The 18,428-nt window shown below is 36.6% G+C and overlaps 1 pseudogene; it reads left to right on the top strand.

The window, feature by feature from the left end:
- LOC114707442 overlaps nt 1–15,653 on the top strand; it is a 30,151-nt pseudogene extending 14,498 nt beyond the window's left edge.
- The last annotated feature ends 2,775 nt before the right edge of the window (nt 15,654–18,428 follow it).

Below are 18,428 nucleotides of genomic sequence, written 5' to 3'. Positions count from 1 at the left end.
TGCCGATTGGATAAATATAATGAAATTCTGTCAATGATTCCAATTCTTTTTCAAAACAGGTAAGTAAAGTACAGTGTTCAGAATACTCGGAGGGATCTTACAAATTTTAATTAATTCACTTCTATCATTGAATGGCTAAACATATCCTTTTATCTCTAGGAAGCACTATGAACAGATTATAAAGGAATTCACTTTTGATAAATGATTGTGATTTTTGGAAAAGGCTAACGTGATTTATAGTTCACTACTCCCCACGTGATGAATTTTCTCATTCTTTTACCCTATCTAGTTTTTGTGCTTAAGCTCTGCAAGGTGGCTTCCATAGCAATTTAGAGATCTTTTGAGCTGACTATGGTTGTTTACATTTATTTTAGTAATGCTGCCACCTTGTTGTTTGAGTGTTCACACCTTGGGTATTAGGAATTCCTTATAGTGATGAATACAAAAGTAGGCATGCTTACACATTTAAATACCTTCCTCTTTCTCTGCATTGAAAACAGTAGAGGTTTTATATTTAAATTAGATACATCTACTACATCTACGCTGACACTGTAGGTATTATCCAGATTGGAAGCAATCGAACAAAGAACTGCATTCCATGATATTCAATTCTATGAAGTGACAGACTGCATCAATAAAGGAGATGTTTTGCCTCCATTCTTTCTTGTTCTATGAAACACAGATTGGATTTAAGATCCTAGAAGCTGACTTAAGTGTGCAATGTCAGAATATTTGAACCAAGCATCAGCTATTGAAAAGAAAAAGAAAAGCAAAACCACCACCATGTGTGGAGCTGCTGAAGTCCTGAGTGAATATGTAAGAACAAATGAAGTCCTGAGTGAATAAATATTTTTCATATGAAGAGACCATGTCAAGTACTCCAATGCCTTGGATCCACAAAAATAACAAAGCCTTCCCCTGGTCCATGTGTAGCTATGGACAGTAGGAACAAAAATTGTCCACCAATGCTCCCTCTCTGTGAATGTATTCTGAAACTGCACCCTTACAGCACTCTCCTACTGAGATTAGCTCAATCTGCCTCCTTGATCAGCTATATACAACAAACCCATCTCCTTATTCAGATATATAAAAATAAACACACTACATTTCTCAGCTGCAGTTGGTGTGTCTCTATTGGAGTGTACTGCCTGTTCAGTGTCTCTGTGTGTCTCTTTTCTTCATTACCCCTATACTCAATTAGATCACTTTCTAAATTGTGCAGTTCATGGCAGATCAGTAGTATCCACTCTGACACTGAGGGAGAAATCTCCTGTTACTTCAAGTACTGAAATGTGGGAGTCTCTGTCCATTCTTGAAATAGGAGTATAAAGGACAAGGTATTTGATTGTGAGCACTGTGCATACATGTATGTGCATACATTGAACATATTTAGCATTGAGAAACTGAATTTATTAAATTTTATTATATGATAAATACTAATTGATAAATTAATAATACTGGATTTTAATTCAATTCTTTCAATGCTACATCTCTTAAATACACATGTAACTATTTTTAGAGACATAACCAACTATCTTTAAGACAGATAAAATTTACATGGTACAGATAATTAAATCAATATTCTTTTGTTACTGGGATGTTGTTGAATATTTATAGCATTTCTTCTTTTTGCCTCACTTAAATATCAACACAATCTGTTTTTAAATGATGGGAACAAAGACAGTAATTTATGTAATCACTGTTCTCTTTTGGTTTTCATTTATGATAACAGATTTGTCTGATTAAAGAAGAATAACATTTTTGTTAGTTTGAAATTTCTTTGAGATCAATCTGTGTAAAGCCAAAAGAAGGACATTTGTAGAACTATTTTTAGAATCCTATTGATCAAACACCACTAATATATATACATTCCTGAAAACTGCATAGAGATGCCAATTGATTCATTGAGCCATTATAGAGTTAGGTGCCAGGAGCCTTTTCTCACCTCGTGCAAAATTAAATCCCCCTCTTCATTTCCCCCTTATTCCTGTTGACATTGTCACTTCCTTCTCATATCCATAAATATATTCTTAATTATCTCCTTCTTTTGTTTTATATGTATAATCTTAACATTTTATCTTAAATGTAACATGCTGGGGATGTCTTTCTGTATGCTGTGAATATGCTGCTCTGATTGATAAATAAAATGCTGATTGGCCAGTAGCCAGGCAGGAAGGTATAGGTGGGATAAGCAGATAAGAGAATTCTGGGAAGTGGAAGGCTAAGTCAGGAGATGCTGCCAGATGCCACTTCCTCCATGAGAAGTAAGATGTAAAGATATGGGCTAAGCCATGAGCCATGTGGCAAGGTATACATTAATAGAAATGGGTTAATTTAAGATATAAGAACTAGATAGCAAGAAGCCTGCCACGGCCATACAGTTTATAAGTAATATAAGTCTCTGTGTATTTACTTGGGTCTGAGTGGCTGTGGGCCCTCATGGGACTGGAAAAAACTCCAGCTATAGGGATATATCTTTTGCTGGTAAGTTTTTCAACTTGATATAAACTAGACTTATCTGGGAAGACAAAACATCATTTATAGAATTGGCTCAACCAGATTGGATTTTGAGTATTGTAAGTAGAATCTCTATGTGTGAGACTGTGAGCAATGTCTGTGGGACATTTTCTTAACTAATGACAGATATAACAGGTCCAGCCAACTGTGGGTGGTGCTCCCATTGGGAAGGGGGTCCTGGGCTATATAAGAAATCAGGGTGAGTGAGCCATGTTCAGCAGGCTAGGAAGAAATGTTACTGCCTGCTCCCGCTCTTACTTCTGCTTGACTTCATGTCCTGACTTTATTCAATGATGGAATGATTGGGGAGGTCAAGTCACTAAACCCTTTCCTCCCAAGTTGGTTTTTTTCATGGTATTTTGGCAAAGCAGCTAAAACCTAACTATGAAATACTTATATATCCCAGTGCAACATGATTTCATTCAAAGTTTTGCTGATTCTCAATAATATTGCTTTCCCTGACACCCATTTAGATTAATCATAAAGATAATGATCAACTTTTGAGGCATATAGGCTAATAAAAATGTGATGCAAAATAGTATTGCTAATAATGTGTTTAAATGACCTCTTCTTGTGAGCTTATTGGCTTCTATAACATATCACACTTTTATAACTTTATTTGATTACCATAGTTTGACTAGCACTGTCCTTAGTATTACCAGTGAATATAGAAACTCTTCAAAGGGCAATTGGCAATATTTTCTGTCAGAACTCAATTATAGCTCTTTTGCCTTATGCCCTATAAGTCATAAAATAATTTACTTCATCACTAAGAATGTTGAATGGTTCCATATCTACACTCTTGCATTGGCTCCTATAGATTAGGAACTACAGAGGGGGGTCTCTCTGATAAAAGTGTAGCTTGACTTTTTTTAAATTCATATTGCTTCCAGACTTTCATTTCTCACCTTTAATAGTTCACTTGGATTATGGACAAATGAGCTTCTCTCTAATTTAATGGCTTCATCTCTTTACTTTTTTTCCCCTGAAACTTGATGTAAGCTATTTATAGAGACCTTGTTGTATAATTTAATCTTTACTTTTTATCTATAAGAAGACTATATAAATTGCTAGTTTTCCTTAGACATTGTCAGTCCTAGATTATTCCATAACATTTATCACTACTGTTGCTAACTTTATCACAGAATTTTGATCCATGGTAGATGATGGGGGAAGAGAACACATACCAGCTTCAACCTGAAACTGAGATAGAGTAATAATGGCTGACTTCTATCATATGAATGCCCAGAGTTTTAAAAGTACCTTCCAGTTATATTTCCAGACACTGCTAATTGTAATTATAGGATATTCACAGCATGTTCCTAAACTGAAAATACAATGTTGAAATTCAAGCCATTGGGAAACCACAAGGACAAAAACCAATGTAAAAGAAAAATAGTCATATGAACACTAAGATAAATCAGTGGTAAAGGAACATACTGGCAAGCTTGACAAGCAGAGTTCAATTAACCAGCAAGATGAGAACTAACTCATACAGTGATCCTCTGATCTCTATATTCAAACCACAGAATTGAAAAAAAAATATATTATACATGTATACACACATATATTATATTATATTATATTATATTATATTATATATGTATATATTATATATATGAGAGAGAGAGAGAGAGAGAGAGAGAGAGAGAGAGAGAGAGAGAGAGAATTAAAGTTAAGGTTGTAACAAAGAGCCATATTAAAAAGGTAGGACTGCTGACCAAGTTTAAGGTCATAAGATTAATGTGGCAAGAGTTTATCAGTCAACTTAGCATAGAGGAATAATATATTCTATGCTTTAGGAAAAAAAAAGAAATGAGAATTTGTTTCTTCTCATTTGTTTTTTGCCTACCCTACTAAGGATTTAAAATATAATTACTGTTAAAAAGAATACAGGCATTAAGAGCCAAAAACTCCAGTATGCAAAGCAGGGTCTCAATAAAATCCATTCCAGAGGAACAACTAACGCCCTTAGAGGAACAATGTAATCACGATAAAGTCTTTAATTTAGATTGTTTCCAAATACTTCTCTCACATGTTTTAGTGGATTACCATCACTTGTAGCAACACAGAGCTAATTCCATTCATTTTCTATTGTTTGATTTTCTGATATATGGACAATAGAGAAAAGAAGATGGTTGATCACTAAAACAAAGCTGTCTGGTGAGCCTCTACCATAGGAGGAGCTATTCTCCTGATAGGAAACGTTGCCTGGAATTTATTTCCATAAGAAGAGTATCATATGCACATCTTCAGAGGATCTATTGAAAATATGCATAAAGGTCTAACTTGATTTTTTTTCTTCTATTTGTGATTGTTCACATTTATAAATCACAGTTGAAAGGATCTTTTTTCCTAGTTTCATACAGCAATGAGTATATTGCCAATAGGACATAAAAATTCTTGCAACTCCTTCCCTTTCCATTCTTCTGTCATGCAATTCATGTCAACATAGTCAGTGAATGAGACAAGTTAGACATACTACATCAGGAGACAAATTCTCCAGGGCTGTTTATAGCCTTAGGGCAAGGCGTTCGATATCCTGACAGGTGCCTTTCTTACACTAGACTTTTCCTGTGTGTCACAGTCTCTTTAGCCACTCAGGAGCAGAGAGGCAGTGGCTCCAATTGATTTTTGGACTGTTATCAATATAAATAACAATTAACTCTTATGTCAGCTGCTAGGAAAAAAACATAAATGTAGAATCTCTATGCTTCAAAACTGAATGAAAATATATGCCTTTGGGATGAATGATGCCACTGCACTAAATATCATAGTCAAATTAATATTTTTACAATCTCATTAAAATAATTTAGGTATAAATGAGGCAGGTTTTTAATTTAAGGCCACAGGTTACTTCTAACAGATAGTTTCTTTAGAATTTAGTTTGGAGTGAATTAAAGGCACCACCTGATACAAATCTATCTCCAACTATGACACCACAGAACTTTATGTACACACACACACACACACACACATACACACACACACACACACACACATTATGTGTGTGCATGTATATACTATGTTTTTGTCTGTTTTAGCAAGGTTAGTAAGGTTCAAGACTAATACATCTGTAACAAACAGATTAACATGGGAACATTTTAGAAATTTATTTAAATAAAATTTTGTGTGGTACTAGGAACTTCCAAAATCAAGACCCATAGATTCATACAAATTAGACAGCCTTGGACAACCATTTAGAAAAATGATTGGTCACAAAGATGAAATAACCTAATCACAACAAACTGGGAGTAACTTGGTAAATTTTGTTTGTTCAGATATATCTGTATGTGCGTGTGTTCTTTTTTTAAATAGTATTTTTATTTTATAATTAACTTAATTTTACATATCAGTCACAAATTCCCCTGTCCTCCCTCCTCCAACCTCCCAACCATCCCCCCAACCCACCCCTCCATTTCCCACCTCCTCCAAGGCAAGGTCTCCCCTGGGGAGTCAGCCCAGCCTGGAAGACTCAGCCTAGGCAGGTTCAGTCCCCACCTCCCTACACCAAGGCTGAACAAAGTGTCTCAGCATAGGTGCCAGGCTCCAAAAAGCCAGCCCATGCACCAAGGACAGGTCCCAGCTCCATTGCCTGGGGGCCTCCTAAATAGTTCAAGCTAATCAACTGTCTCACTTATCCAGAGGGCCCAGTCCAGTTCCATGGGGGCTTCTCAGCCATTGGTTCACAGTTCATGCATTTCCACTAGTTTGGCTATTTGTTTTTGTGCTTTTTCCATTCATGGCTTTCAATATCTCTTGCTCAGATATTTTTGACCTTTGACTATAGGGAATGTCCCTTCTACTATGGTGTTCTAAGGACCCACTTGTAGGTGTGTAAGAAAACAAGTGTCTGGATGGAACAATGATGACAAATCAGATGACCTTTGTCCTTCTCAGGTATTCTACATTATCAATATGCCACATTTTTTTGTATCATTCAAATATTTTTAGTGATTGTCTCTTTAGTACATATTATATAATTTCTTACTCAATCCTTCCAAATGTTTGCCCAATCTCCAGCCTCCTAAATTTGAAAAAGAAAGGGAAAGTACAAACACTTTGAAGGTGCCTTTTTTGATCATGAATATAACACTTAAATTTCATGTTTCTTTACTTGTATCAACATGTATAATATACTAAACATTTTTATTTTACATGGCTAATATATTTCTATATTATTATTGAGAAAGCAAGTAAAGGTACAAAATTAAAGATGAGGCCATATGATCATAAGTTGAAGAAACTTCACCAGCATTCTCTGGATCATAGACCAGAGAGTGACTCAAACAGTCTCATTCGCCACCACCTACCCCTAACACACACCTCTTCTTTTCTCATTTTTTGGATATATAATGGTATCATTAGACTCAGATATTTAAGCACATGGTCCCACACTGGTAGCACTAATATGTAAGTTTGTGAAACCATTAGGAAATCCAAACTCCTGGGCAAAATGAGTATATAGAAAAAGGACTATGTATGCTTTTGTTTTCTGGTCATGGTTTGGGCCCAGCTCTCTTTACTTCCTGGTGGGTGCCATGTGACAAGACTTAGCATCACATTTCAACCACTGTGAAACCTGCCATGTATTCCCAAGTGGGATGGACTCTATCCCACATGAGCCAATACAAATCTCTCTCCACCTGCTTTATGCCATAATCTGCTAACCTAATGAAAATGGTAACTAATACAGAAAATTGTTACTGAAAAATGGTTCCATTGCTGAGACAAACCTGACATTCCTGTTCATATGACCTGGGAGCTGGTTTATAGGAAGACGTTTTCAGCTTAAAGTGAGATAATTAATGAAAATAATTAATTGCTTCTGAAAATAAGGGGTATGTTTATATTCATAAATGATGAACAGGAAAAGAATAGACTTTATGAATGATAACTAACTGTAAACCTAAATTTGGAATTCTATTAAATTCTACTAATTCACCTTATATCAAAAGACTAGCATTCAATGTTTTTAGTTGCCTTCATTTATGATATAAATAATTACAAGTCTTGGTTATATATGGAGTACTAACTTGGAACCAAGCTACAGTGAATACCAAGGCATAGAATTCTTAAACTCAGGGAACTTATAATTGAAAGGAGAGCACATGTTCAAATAACAATGATGAAATTAGGAGTAATTATACTTTGAATGAAAGGTAATACATGTATGTGTAAAAATGGCATATATAAAATCATAGTGATATGTAGGAAGTTACACTTTCCCAAAGCTATAACATTTAAGAAGGAAAAATGAGAGCTAAGAAGGAAGTAACAATACAAAGAGGTAAAAGATCAGAGAAAAAGCAAATTGTAAATAGAGCAAGCAGCATGTACTAAGAGGTTGGAAGGAAAAGATGAATGAGATGCTGAAGGATTTTGTAGCACTAATTTAGCTGTTCTGAGCCTTGGATTCCTAGTTAATTGAACACAAATAAGAATGTAAGTTCTAACTTGTTCACAGAAACTTAGTAAAATGAATGGTTTGTAAACATTGAAATGCTACACAAATAATTATTATCCTGCTTACTTAATATAAGTAATAAAACTCCTACTAGTTCATGCATGTTTTGCAAACCTTCTACTTAGTCTTTTGATCATGTTCAACAGTTCCATGTCTTGTATTTAATAGAATGGAAAATAAAAATCCAAGCCTGAGAAACAAAGTAATAGAATCTTACCCTCCCAAAACATACATAGATGCCCTATTATTAGAGTTATCTGAAAAGAATCAGTCTCCAAGCCTTAAGCAATTCTGAATTCCTTGATTATTTGAAGATGGTCTCAGGAATATAATTAAGTATATCAGGACCATATTCCATGTATCTATTTGTACCTGTCCTGTCCCTATTTGATGAAGCACAATCAGATAATGGTGTAATTTCATCCCATAAACCACACTTTTACTACTTTGAAGAATGCATTTTGTCACTAATGAGTACTATCTATGTTTGTTGGTCACATATAGACATGCAGCATGGGCCAAAGACCCTTATTTCACAGACAGTAAGTACTACCTTTTAAATTTAATAAAATCTGTGGTGATATATTGTGTACCCTAATAAAATTCGCCTAAAGATCAGAGAACAGAACAAGCCACTAGATTAAACATAGATGCCAGGCAGTGGTGGCACACACCTTTAATCCTAGCACTTGGGAGACAGAGATCCATCTGGCTCTCTGTGAGTTCAAAGCCACCCTGGACTACATGAGATTGACTCAGTCTAGGAAAGAAATAGAGCCAGGCAGTGGTGGCACACACTGTTAATCCCAGTAATTGGGAATCACATGCCTTTGTTTGGGAAGTCACACGCCTTTAATTCCAGCATTAAGAAGGAAGTGATATGGCTGGGCAGGGAAAGGTATATGAGACATGAAGAGACAGGAACTTAAGGCTTTTATGGCTAGAGAGCTTTCGGCTGAGGACTCAGAGGCATTCAGTCAGTCAGAGGATTCATGGAGTTGGAGAGGTGAGATTTGGCAGTGGCTTTTTCCTTTGTCTCTCTCATCTTTCAGCAGTTACCCCAACATCAGGTTCCTGTTTGGTTTTTTTTTTTAATTAAAAGACCTTTCAACAATTTGAGTTACAAAATAAGACAAATAGAAATCCTTAACAAGCTGTAGAATTCAATTTAAAATTAAGCCTGGTATTCTAAGCAAATTTTAAAGTATGGGTTCTTATGAAAGATCAATAATTTGGAGTACCATCTACACAGAAGGCAAAGTGTTAGCCACTTCCGTAGTATATCATTTAAAATATTCAAGTACCTCCCTACTACACTACCAATGGTATTCTTTACAAAAGTAGAAAGTGAGATTCTAAATGTATATATACACAGAAAAAGATATTAAACTACTTGCTACCTTGAGTAACATGATAAAGGACAAATTGCATTGACTTCAAAATGGAGCACAAAGCTACACAATGCGAACAATTTATGATTGATGCAAAACAGATACACAGAAAAATAGGAGCAAGTAGAAAGATTAGAAGTAAACTCCTGTATCAGCCAAATGATTTCAACAACAGCAGGCCATGGAGAAAGCATAATATCATGCTCATCTTGTTTGTCAACTTGAATGAATCTGGAATTAACTAATGACAAGCTGGCTGACAGACCCATGAAGGATTTTCTTGGTCAGGTTACTTAAAAAATGGGAAGACCATTATAAATGTGGGAAGAAGCTCCCAGTGACAGCCCAGATAAAAAGAAACTTGAAGAAAAAAAAATCTAAGGATTTTTTTTTTTTTTTTTTTTGTGTGTGTGTGTGTGTGTGTGTGTGTGTGTGTGTGTGAGACTTGCTGCAAAATTCATCTACACTGGTGCTACTGTATCTCTTCCTAACATCAGAATCCACATTCTTTGGGCTTCAGATGCTGAGGCACCCAGCCTCAGGAACTGAGCAGCTCTCAGATTCTAAGCCATGTCTATGTGAAAAGAGCCACTTTTCAACCCTCTATATCATATTATATAAGCCAGTCTAATAAATCATATTTTAATATATGTATACATGCGTTATATCTGTTTTATAACTTTAAAGACCCCTTACTCATGTAAATTATTCGTTCAATTTTTACTCTAAAACTTGTATATCTAATGCAGAAAAAATAAAACAGGACACCTGTCTCTCACCAGTTACAAAATGGTGGAAAGACTTAAATGCAATACATGAAAATACAAAATTTCTAGACAAAAAAAAATCAAGGAAAAGATTCTAGACAGAGATATGAGCAAGGAATCTTATGGAAGAAGATGCTAAAAACCAGGAAACAAAAGTAAATATACACAAGTGATAACATAGTAAAGAAAAAAAATCTCTGTATAGAAAAAAAGAAATCATGAAACAAAGCAACTAATTCGACAGAATGGATGAAAATATTTATAAATTGCATATTGGACAGGGTTGATACATAGAATATATCAATAATTAAATATTCTCCAAGGTAAACCAAATGATATCATTTAAAAATGGGTGGTATATTTATATTAACAACAAAATTCTAGTCATTATAGAAGAGGGAGCTTCAGTTGAGAAAATTCTCCATATGAATTGACTTTATCAAGCCTGTATGGTATTTTCATAATTAATTATGGGGAGGAGGACTGCTAATTATGTTTGGTGCCAGTCCTGGTTTTGTGGTCCTGATTCTAAAGGAAAACAGACACATAAGCCATGGTAAGCATTTGGCTCTGTGTTTCTTATTTAATAAGACTGTACAGAATTTCATCTACAGAGATCTCTTGGGTAGACTAGTGGCAGGTGGGAATGGGAACTTGAGGGATCAAGTTGGGGTGTGGCTGGAAGGGGAGGGTACTGAAAGAGATGACTGGAAAGGGGAGATTTTTGAGGGTCAGGTAGAAACCTGTGCATGGGAAAATCCCAGGAATCTAGTGTTTACCCCAGCTAAGACTCCTAGCAATAGTGGATACATAACTTGAACTAGCCATCTCCTATGATCAGATTAGTGACTATCTCAATTGTGATCAGAGAGTCTTCATCCAGTTACTGATGGAAACAGATGCAGAGACCCGTAGCAAAACAGTAGGCTGAGCTCAGGGAATCCTGCTGAAGAGAGGAAGGAGGGATTGTAAGAGCCAGGGGGGTCAAAAAACACCACAAGAAAACCCACAGAAACAACTAACCAGGCTCATAGGAACCAGGGAGCCAGCATGGGACCAACGGAGGCCCTCTACATATATGTGACAGTTATATAGCTTTATCTACTTGTGGAAATCCTCACAATGGGAGCAGGGGCTATCCCTAACAGTTTGCCTGGCCCTTGGGAACCTATTCCTCATACTGGATTGCCTTGCCCAGCCTTAATACAGGAAGAGGCAGTGCTTAGTCTTACAGCAACTTGATATGCCATGCCTTGCTGATACCCATGGGAAGCCTGCCCCTTTAAGAACAGAAACAGAGGAGTAGATGGGGGGGTATGTAAAGGGGAGGTAGTGGATATTGGGGAAGAGGAGGGAGGGGAAACTGTGCTCAGGGTATGGTGATATATTGTGTATCCTAATAAACTTATCTGGGGATCAGAGGACAAAGCCAGCCACTAGATTAGACAGAGGCCAGACAGTGGCAGCACATGCCTTTGATCCCAGCACTTGAGATCGCATGCCTTTGCTTGGGAAGCACACATGCTTTTAATCCCAGGAAGTGAAATGGCTGGGTGGAGAATGGTATATAAGGCTTGAGGAGACAGGAACTTAGCAGCAGTTCAAACTGAGACCCTCAGGGTGAGGACTGAGGCTTTCAGTCTGAGGATTCATGGAAACAGGATTAGCTAAGGAGTTGGCAAGGTGAAATTGGCTGTGGCTTGTTCTGCTTCTCCGATCTTTCAACTTTCACCCCAATATCTGGCTTCAGGTTTTTTTTTTTTTTTTTTAAATTATAAAACCTTTTAAGATTGGTGTTACATCTGGAAACCCAATGTTTGTGGCATGAATTCACGTAAAAGCCCCTGCCTGTGGCCTTGCAGTCCGTAGCCCACGTCTGAGCTGCATGAGGCATGCAGGTAGGATTTGCTGAAGGAGGCAGAGGCAGGAGGATCCCAAGTTCGAGGCCAGCCTGGGAGGCTTGCTGAGCAGAAGCTGTGGTCAGGTCTAGCCCAGTCCACAAACGGTGGCAGTGGGACCATGGAGATGGTAGTGGCTGCTGCTACTGGTTGCTAGCTGCTTCTCATTATGTTGGTGGTAGCAGGATCACTACTATCAGGGAGGTAGGATTTACAGCTGCTTGTTCAGAGAACAATTGCCAGGATTGTTGTGTTACAAGAAAACTTTGGCAAATGTCGGTTTGGAGAAGTTTGGTGAGGCAAGTGGCAGGGAGGAGAAGTTGCTGTGAAGATATTCTCTTCTAGGAAAGAATGTTCATGGTTCCGAGAGGCAGAGATTTATCAGACTGTGTTGTTACGCCATGAAAACATCCTATGATTATAGCAGCAGACAAGAAAGACAATGGCACATGAACTCAGCTATGGCTGATGACAGATTACCATGAGCGTGAATCCCTTTCTGATTCCTTGAACAGATACACTGTTACAGAGGAAGGGATCAAACACACTCTGTCCACAGCCAGCAGTCTTGCCCATCTTCACATGGAGATGTTGATACTCAAGGAAAGCCAGTTATTGCTCACAGAGATTTGAAATCAAAGAGTATCTTTTTATATATATATTACAGGAATAAGTTGTGTTTATTCAGTACATAACATACACATATCATACATATACTATATGTTATCTTGTTTAACATTCACAGCATCCCTCTGAAATAGAACCCATTTTTTATGAAGTTTTTATGATGGAATGGGTACTCAAGTAGATTTAAGACAAGATCATATGTAGCACAATAGGGAATCGAGCCACTTGATCTCTGTAACCCACCATGCAGAGCTACCAAGGCCTGAGTGGGAGGGCACTGTGAATGAGATGGCAACACTCTAGCTCTGGGGACCTGCTCAATGCAGAGGGAAGCCTTGGGTCACCAGGTTTCAGGGAGGCTTTTTTTTTTTTTCCCTATCACGTTTTATTAAACCTCATGAATTCAGGGAGTTAGGATTTGGGTTGGCTTGCTCCTTCTTCCACACAGTGTCAATTGAGGTCATTGGTACTTAAGCTGGGATTTGAGTTGGTCTGAAGGATACACAATAGGAAGACTGGAATGTGGTCTCAGCGTAGTGGGACATTTTACATGAAGCTGCCCCATATAGGATGTACCTGGAGAAAACCAGGTACAAGTTTTATGAGCTCTTGTAATTAAGCCCCTGAAACCATGCTGAGTTTAGTTTGTTAGCCACCATGCAAGGAAGACACCTTTAGTGGCAAACTTTTATACTCATGTTTTTTCATGGTGTCCTTTTCATGGTAAACTCTGGAAAAAACCAGACCTTTTCAGAAGTGCTCCTGCCCACCATCTTAACCTTAGAATACATGGATGGTCCATGACCTCTGGCTAAGTGTGTCCAGAAATGTCACCACTGTCTTTCCTTAAACTGCACTCTCAGAAATGTGCCCTCTATCTTTTTTTTTCTTTTTTTCTCATCAAAACAATGTACCCTTTTATGAATTACGCCTCAATTTAAAAAAAAAAAAAAAAGTAGCCTTAAATAAGAAGCAGCTCTGAAAAAGAAAATATAACTTAAGATATTTGAAAAAAACAACGTGAATACAGGTTCAAAAATAATTAAGATACATTTTCCTAAGGCTACCTAGAATTAGGCTTTAAAGAATTCTACCATTTCAAGTTTACCACTAGTTACTAGATACCAATTTACAAACAAGATATTCACTTTTTTTGTTCCTTTATCAAGGAAAAATCTACCTTCAGACTATGAGGGTGGTGATGGGGAGGGACTAGAAAACAAGATTCAAACAATCCCATGTAAATATCACATTTTTCAAATGGAAGAACTCCAAACTGCACTAGAAGTTCCAATCACTAAGACACTTTCCATTGAAATGATTTAAGTACAAATACATGGCACCAAGGTTTAGGCCTAATATAGGCCTAACAACCAAGTCCTTGTTTTCTGGAAGAAAGGCCTCAAAAGTCCCACTCAATTCCACATAATAATGCTTCAGAGATCAATTAGGTTTTCATTTCCTTAATAATTTTGTTTTTGACTTCTAGTCTTAAAGACTAGATTAAAACTTAGCTCAATTCCCAGAAGGCATTGCTTCCCTTTGCTCTATGAAAGAGTCCACCAAGACCTCTTCCTCAAAATCATCTAGCCCCCAGGCTCCAGCCTGTGCTTGTGATGCATCTTTCTCAACATCCTGAAAAGGTAATGTAGGTAAAATATGCTCATAAACATTAAAACTAGTTGTTAGAAAGACATAACTAGCTTTATAATTTAAGTTTTAAAACATAAATACTTGCAGCTTGATCTGCACTGACAATGATTGTCGGAGCCTAGAATTCAACATTTACAAATTCTCATTCACACACACAAAACACACTATTATCACACAACTTGTGTCTTGAGAGAATCTTCTGCTTTTTAAATCTTTGGCCTCCCAGTCAATCCCAAGTTCAACCAACTTTAACTAAAACTTCACTCAGAATTTCACCAAGCTTTTCACCCACACATTAATGCTTGTTGTATCTTTCATCAACTGTCAAAATCTGAAGCCTGTTCAGAGATCGCCAGGTAAAAGAAAATAAATGAAATACACAGAGGTTATTTCAAAACAGAACATGACCATCAAAAAAAAAAAAAAAAAAAAAAAAAAAAAAGTCACGATTGGGATCATCCTTTGTTTACTACCAGTAAGAAAAATCCCACGTTGGACTATTTCACACTCCGGCATTGGCCAAAGGACACAAGAGCTGGTTCTGGAGCATGCAGTTTCTCACTCAGGTGTCCCAGAGGAACACCAGGGACAAAGTCACGTGAGGCCTCTCCCGTACAGAGGCTGTCTCACAGGGGCAGCGAGGACACCCACTAGTTTGTGGAGATCCCTGAGAAAGTATGATTCTTAAAATCTGGACTGTACATAATTTACATCAGCCCTGTTCAGGTACTCACTGGAAGAAAAATGCAGCTGTTTGCCAGAACTCAGCACTCCACTCTAGATCAGCCATGTGGCCATGATGGCTTTCTCACAAGTGATATTCTCTAGTTTAAAGGATAATTATGTTGGGCTACAGATTTGCTATTTCCAAGGATGACTTGGAGTTCATCACTCATCACTTGATTTGAGTAACCATCCCAACATCAACCATCTATTGAAAAAAGAAACTCTTCAAAGAATGACTTCTCACTCTGTAAGAAATAAGCTAGAAACAGCAAAGTAAAAAAAAAAACTCTAATGGCTGATACTGAGATTAAATTGTGTTCAATATGGGATCTAGTGGCTTACTGCAAAAACCAGACCCGGAGAGCTGTAGAATTACACATATGCTCACCATCAAAATAACTTACATGAAACTGCTTCTGGCATAGATCAAGAGGTTAAGATTAAAAAAATAAAAATAATGGATTGAACCTGCATGTTCTTCTTGGTGAAGAAGAATGGAACCTGTTGTATTGCAAGCTTGGGACTGGCTGTGAGACATGATTCTGACACAGAAACTATTGATACTGCTCCAAACCACAGAGCAGACACTAAAAATTTTCTTCCGTGATCTATGGCCACACCTAACAGTGACTTTGAAGTCTCCAAAAAGATGATGCAATCCTGCAACGACAACTGACAATTCCATCAGGATGATTATAATACCACTAAGCTCACAATGACCACCCAAAGATCAGATTTGGGCTATAAACTGTTCAAAACAATTTCTAGATGGCTAGCTGAGATGATGCAGCCTCACAGACTACTCAAGCAAGCACTTGAGACAAGCCCTGTACTTTCAAATTATGCAGAGACTAGACAACAAATGATATAGCTACCTCTCCCAGGACTTGACAATTAGCCCAAAATTTTTCTTTTCAGTATCCCCTAAAGATACCTTCACCCCTCAGACAGCAGGAAGTAATTTTAAGAACATGATGCTCACATTCCCAAGAGGTGGGGCAGGTGGTTTTTGGTAATTCAATGGGTTATGGATAATTGTCATTGTTTAAGATGGTTGGTTACAAGTTGTTAATTGTTAATGGTCAGGAAAAATGCTAAGCAAAGGAAATTAGAATTGGGGTTCTTGAAAAAAAAAGAAAAGAAAGAAAAAAAGAAGATATAGTTAAGAGGTTGATTATTGAATCTACTCTGAAGAGAAAAAAAGAGGATATAGATATAAGGTAAAAGGTAGATTATTGAATCTATTTTTAAAAAAAGATATAGAAATGATAGAATAGTTGTTAATTGATATTGGTTAGAAAAAAAGCTAAACAAGGAGATTAGATTCAGGGTTCTTGTTTCAAAAAAAAGAAAAAGAAAAAAGGATATACATAAGAGGGAGATTATTGAATCTATTCTTTAAAAAGATGTAGAAATAATAGGAAAAGAATAGATTGTTGAATATACTCTAAAAAGAAGAAAAATAGAATATGGATATGAAAAAATAAAAAGTAGGTTATTGAATCTAGTTTTAAAAGGCAACTACTAGTTTTAAATTGGATTTACATTGGATTGGATTTTTGTATATTATATAGTTATATATATTGATACAAATTTGAGATTGATTTTGTTAGAAGATACTGTGCATATATTTCTAATCTTGTTCAAGGTATTGCCCCTATACAGTTCATTTGACAATGTAATGCAAATTGCTAGTCCTTGAAAGTTATTATTACCAACTAATTAGGATATAAGAAATGCAAGTTAATAGTCATTACAATCAAACTTGTACTCTTATTAGATATGTTTTCAAGGTTAAACAGAAATATATTTTAGATAGATAGGTCATCTTCAAACACTTCAGAGGTCTATAGAATATGGCATTTAAGATGTTTTAATAATATAGATTCTTTTTTATGACTATGAGATGTGTCTACTTCTGGCAGTACCTAGAATCTACTTTAGAGAAGATGATGGGCATTGAAGAAACTTCTTATGGAGTTTTCTTCCATTGTGGCAAAAGTTAGCCACTGGGTAAGAAAGTGCCCTTGCCTGGACTACAGACACTATGCTGTCCAAAATGGATAAGCAGAACATAAAGAAAAGGACTGCTGATCCTTGCCAAGACAAGATAGGAAGGCTCTTTAGAAAATCTTGCTTCACAGATGAGACTGTCAGATATACTAGACTTGCAGGCTAAAGATGAATGCCTCAACATTGTAAAGAAATCTTGGGAGACTGTCCAGGCAGTCAGGTATTTTTGTCATTTCTCATATTTTTTGCAAGTCACTTGTTTACACTTCCTGCTTACTCAGTTAATATTATTTCCTTCTTGGGTCTCTGAGGGAGTTGAAGATTAGATAGTTATAATTTTCCTTGTTAACAAATTCAGAAAAGAAGCTCACTAAGAGGTGTAAAGTGTATAAGTTTGAGAGATATCAAAAGTTGTTTTGTGTTGGTGATACAAGTTAGGATACAAAATGAATTTGGTACAACATTTTGGACTCAGCAAAGTAAGATGAATAATGGAATTTTTTTCTCTGGATCTGTCAAATGTTAATGGACTAGACATTGTTAATGTAATTCTTGACTGAATATATTATCTATACTTATTCTACTTATTATATATAGTTTTTCTTATATTAGTTATAACCTTCTTTTATTATTTTAGACAAAAAAGGGGAATGTGATGATATATTGTGTACTCCAATATATTATGTACCCTAATAAACTTATCCGGGGATCAGAGGGCAGAACCAACCACTAGATTTTTCATAGATGCCAAACTGTGTTGGCACACACCTTTAATCCTATTGCTCAGGAGTCAGAGATCCCTCTGGATCTCTGTGAGTTCAAGGCCACACTGGGAACAGAGCCAGCTATGTCGTACATACCTTTAATCCCAGCACTTGAGATCTCATATCTTTGCTTGAGAAGAACACACGCCTTTAATCCTAAGAAGTGATGTGGCTGTGTAGAGAACCATATATAAGGCACAAGGAGACAGGAACTAAGCAGCAGTTCAACTGAGACCCTCAGGGGTGAGTACTCAGAGGCTTTCAGTCTGAAGATTCATGGAAACAAGATCAGCTGAGGAGTTGGCAAGGTGAGCTTGGCTGTGGCTTGTTTGGTTTCTCTGATCTTTCAGCTTTTACTCCAATATCTGGCTCGGGATTTATTATTTTTTTTTATTAATAAGACCATTTATCAACCTGTGTTACATCAGGATGTGAAATAAGTTTAAAAAATAAAGAAAAAAAGGAAAATAAATTGAGATTATAAAGGTAATTATAAGAGGTTGGTAAGTTTAGGAGTTGTGAGAATTAAAGAAAGATTTGTTGATGAGTGCTAAATTACATTTGGATAGAAAAGAAAGTCCTACTTTATGTTTCTTGTTAGGGTG

Source organism: Peromyscus leucopus, chromosome 5, assembly GCF_004664715.2.
Source record: "Peromyscus leucopus breed LL Stock chromosome 5, UCI_PerLeu_2.1, whole genome shotgun sequence".
In the NCBI taxonomy this organism is placed as follows: Eukaryota; Metazoa; Chordata; class Mammalia; order Rodentia; family Cricetidae; genus Peromyscus; species Peromyscus leucopus.
Note: the sequence above shows the minus strand (reverse complement) of the source record. Positions and strands in the feature narration are given on the sequence as shown.